Source organism: Hipposideros armiger, unplaced genomic scaffold (assembly GCF_001890085.2).
Source record: "Hipposideros armiger isolate ML-2016 unplaced genomic scaffold, ASM189008v1 scaffold_208, whole genome shotgun sequence".
In the NCBI taxonomy this organism is placed as follows: domain Eukaryota; kingdom Metazoa; phylum Chordata; class Mammalia; order Chiroptera; family Hipposideridae; genus Hipposideros; species Hipposideros armiger.
Genome location: NW_017731558.1, coordinates 494049 through 499110, shown reverse-complemented (window position 1 = coordinate 499110; position 5062 = coordinate 494049).

The following is a 5062-nucleotide window of genomic DNA, read 5'->3' as shown; positions in this document are numbered from 1 at the left end:
GTTATCAGATTCAGATTTTTATAAATTTATCAAAATAATCTTCATGTAATATGTGTTTTGAGATACAATCTAATTATGCAAAGCAGTTAGTTATATCAAGAATAAACAGGTTAGTTGGTCAACATTTTCTTAATGAAGATGATGTCTTTTTCACCTCCAGACATTAATTTTTTCCTCACTAATCTTTCTGTTGCTGTCACACATGCAACCACATCTGAATAGGATCTAAAAGCACAATCTTGTACCAGGTCCAAAGTGCACTTACATAGTCTCATGATGGGCACATGCAAAGGATGATCAGCTTCACTTTGAAAGCACAAAATTGCTGAATGGTTTTCAAAATAATTTGCCTGGATCAAATCAGTGTCTGTAACAGGAAAGAGATAAATCAGAAGTTGACTATCAGCCTGCCAATTTTAGTACAATAAACCCTACGAAAAAAGTCAATCCTACCAAACTCATTCACATTTGATAAGTTTGGCTCAGATTTCTTTCTTTTTTATTTTCTCCCCCTTGGACTACTTGAGCTTCTATAATCAAGGATGACCTTATCCCAAGGTCACTGGAAAGGCCCTCTGCCCCCTCTCCCACCTTCAGTGATGCCTGAAATACTTTAAGTAGGAGACCAATCAATCAATTTTGCATCCACAATATGAGTAACACCTAGACCTAAATTCATACAAAGAAATGAAAACTGAAATCAGACGTTTCCTAAGGCAGCAAGTATGGGTCGATAAATGGAAAGAGAGTACACAAGTGTGCTCAAGACCAGAAGGAATACAAGCTGTACCAACACTCAGAGAAAGCAAAAACAAAAAGAAAGAAAAAAGATGAGGTTATGAATAGCAAAGCCAAATGTCATCTATGCCAGGTATACCCAAGGCTGTGCTAATGAAACACTATAACCTACACAATGACCCCATGATGCAAAACGTGTTTCTTATGCTGGTGGCTTGTGCTGTTAAAGGTTAAAGACATTCATAAAGTAGTAAGAATTCAAATCAAAGTCATCTTTCAGCATGCAAGTGAATATGAGACTATATGCCACAGGTCTCACAATTCAAATAATCTTTTGTGTTTTCTCCAAGTACATTAAAAATGACAACAGAGAAAAGACATGTGATTATCATTTTTGTGCAAGTGTAAAGGGATAGTTTGATGATTATTGTAAAGAAACAAGTAATTTGGATGTAGGATGATATTAATAACTATAAATAAAATCAGTAAGGAATCAAGTGTTATGTACAAGATATTTTCACAACCTCAGGGAAGGAAAATTTTAAGTTTTACAAAACAAAATGAGTTTACTCTGCCTACTGATGTTCATTTGTGTTCTAAAGGCCATAATTGATACCCTAAGAAAGAAAATATTACCTGGATGTAATAAGGACACTGGTGAGAAGCCAGAGCAGTGATAAGACTGATGGCATATTTAAATGCATCACTAGTTTGCCCTTGAACTTTTGGAGAGCTATTTGCTACAATGTACACTGGTGGAGAAAATATACATCACTTGTACTAGTTTGTGAAAGGCTGGCAACTGAATTTCTAGTTTTCCTCAGCCATACAAAATTGGGCATCCCAGGACCTATTTATATATAATCTTTGAAATCTGGTTTCAGTTGGCAAGTGTCCCACATTTGTCATCACTTCGTTCACATCTTTCTTTCTGGTACATTCTAGGAAGGACAGTTGGCTTCTTTTTTAGTTCCAGTGCTTCTAGCTGTCTCTACACTTAAGTTGTACCTTTTTAAGAGTTTCTGTTTTATCAAGTTAGGGTGGACTTAGAGAAAGAGTAAAGCACTAAACAGAGCCTCTCAAATACAGGTTAGTTGCAAAATGAAGAAGGTGATAGAGGAGGAGAAAGAGAATCATCTCCCATTTTCTTGCTCTCTTTTGTGACACTGAAAATAGATTAAATTCTAAATAAAATGAAGTCTTTCTAAAATAACTTCATGAACTCTTAGACTAGAATTTAGTTTATTCTTTCAAAATATTCTATATGATATAGATACTATTCCTAAATTTTCTGACTTAAAAATGGGATGAACTATTAGAAAACATTGGACGAATATATTCTATGGTGTTTTTAGATTAGAACTACAGATTTCAGATAGTCACAGAGAATGAAGTGTTAAACATAAGTGGGTTTTTCACTTATATGAGTTTCCCAAATATTTCTAATGGAAACTTTTTAAAATGTATTAAAATTAACTGATTTTAATGACTTAGAAAAAACATTTGTTCAGTGTTCTGTGACTATTCTGCAGTGTTATTGACATATAAATGGCTACTTGCCTTAGACTCAATGACCTCATGCTCTTTCGAGATGCTATAATATATCTGTTTTTTTTTAAAAAAAAGATTTTCCTGCATTGTCAAGCCCAATCAGGTGAGGACCTGACTACACTGTATCTTCTGACCCTACTCTCTTAAAACACACAAATGCTAATCTACATGGGTTGAAAACCAGACTCTCAAATTTGTTGGAATTGAATTTAAAATAAGACTAGGCAGATGCTAAGTAGGGACCTGAGAAAAGCATATAGACTTTGTGGTTATTATTGGCCACCTTTTTGTTTAATTTCAGATTTGTGGTCATATTCCAAATATTTGAACTCTTAAATAAGTGAGCTGTGGATAAATGAGATAACTGAAGTAGTTTTTACTATAACTTAGATAAAGCACTCATATTTTGCAAAAAATAACTTATTTCATTTATGGTTTAGGTATAAAAGATACCTCATTTTATTTTATAACAAGGACCTGTTGAGAATGATAACCAAATGAGGAAATCTCATAAATTTAAGTCTCCAGTTTGTTTTCCTACAAGAGCCAATCTTGTCTAGGAATATAATAGTTCTTTAGTCTTTCAGATTCCTGAAGCAACTAAAGGAAACACTGTGTCCGAATTTGCTAATGACGCTTATTCCTTTGGTGTTGCCATTTCATCATGGTTACTTGAAGGGGTCACCAATGCATGGTTTTTTGTTTGTTTGTTTGTTTGTTTGTTTGTTTTTGTTTTGTTTTGTTTTTAAAGATTTTTATTGGGGAATTGGGAGGATGGGAACAGTGCTGGGGAATTGGGGGAAGGGGAACAGACAAGTTGCTGTCATTTTGTTCTTCAGTCTAGTTGTGGAGGACGTTGCTTCACTGGCCCAAGTTGCGCTTTTCCCAGGTGAGGCAGATCAGTCGCCGGCTTCTGGACGGCCGCTCACTGCGGCTGCTGGCTGCTCACGCTGGCTGCTGGCTACATACGGTAGCCCATGGCAACCCACTGCCACAGGGGCTGCAGCCTACGCCGTCGCCAGTGACTCACAGCAGCCCAGCTCCAGGTTGAGCTGTTGTTCAGCATCTTAGCTGTAGAGGGCAGTGTCACTGGCCCTCATATGTGGGATCCGAACCGGGGCCCTCTGGCGTCCCAAGCCAGGTCTTAACCATTGCGCCACTCGGCCGGCCGACCAATGCATGGTTTTTAATGAAAAGTAATTTTTAGTTTTAGTGAAAAGGGATAACCAAATATCTGATCGACTCTCTGAGGTTAACAAGATGGGATAATGCCCATTTTCAAGACACTAAACGAGACAGGGGAATGAATATGATATGACTTTTCTAATGGGGTAGGACTTGGAAACAATCTACTGTTCTATTTTGGTGTTGATCATAAACAATGATTACAATTTGCCAGACTTACATGTATCTGACTACTTGTACACATAAGCCTAAAGACAAAATCTTATATAATGCTATAAAATAATTTGCATTTACATGTATACAATTGGTTTAAAAGCCATTACTGGGAAAAGTTGTTTGTATTGTCAGAGGATACTCAGTTATGGATTTTTAAATAAAACTTTAGAGCTATTATATATTTTAATTTTTAAATATCCATGAATAGCAAGTAAACAAAATTAAAATAAAACCATATTTTAGGAGAATAGTGTATTATTTATTAGGTAACTAAAGCATTAGATATTTTAATTCCTACAGAATAAATCTAGTTCCTAGAGAGAGGACAGTTGAACCACTGATGTATTTGGTCAAGGTTGCTATATCATTGGCTTCCCAAGAATTTGTTTTATTTATTAATAACAAACACTTATATAGCATTTACTATGTGTACATAAGATTATTCTAAGCACTTTATAAATATTAACTCATTTAATCCTCATGATAACCCAGGGAAATACATAATATTAGTATGCTAATATTATAGGTAGGTCAACTAAACCATGGACAATTAACTTGCCCAAAATGGGTTTTGAAGTGAGCAATCTGGCTGCAGTTAATCACTAATGTATGTTGCTTCATTAGTTCACTTTCCCATGGCACCTGGAGCTAAGCCACTGTTGCCAAACATACCCACTGTGACAGCCTAGCTGGATCACAGGAGGAGGCAGGACTCATGAACATGCTACATTCACACAACAGACAAGATAGGCTCTGCCTTTGAGTCCAGTCTTCAGTCCACACTCCTCTCATTTCATAAGACCCCTTTTGTCATTCTTTTATGTTGAAGATGGGTGAGCCACATGGGAAAACATTAATTTTCTGTCCATAAATTTCATTTGCATACATGGAAATTATTCAGAAAATATCTAATAATATAAAAACTTAAAAGAGCAGGGCTTGTGTTCACAATCCATTTGTTCCTGAAAGTTCCTTGGTCCCTGTGCAAATGCATACCTGTCTCTTCTCAGCAACCAGTTCTTCATAAAAGTATTGAGAAGGATGCCATTTGACAAACTGCAACACCTGTGTATTAATGCAAAGCATAACAACTTCCCTGTCATTCCCTTAATTCAAAAAGGCCTCTGCAGGGCCAGCCGAGTGGCGTGTTGGTTAAGAGCTGGCTTGGGATGCCAGAGGACCCCGGTTCGGATCCCACATATGAGGGCCAGTGACACTGCCCTCTACAACTAAGATGCTGAACAACAGCTCAACCTGGAGCTGGGTTTCTGTGAGTCGCCGGCGTTGGCATAGGCTGCAGCCCCTGCTGCAGTGGGTTGCCATGGGCTACCGTGTGTAGCCAGCAGCCAGCGTGAGCGGCCAGCAGCTGCAG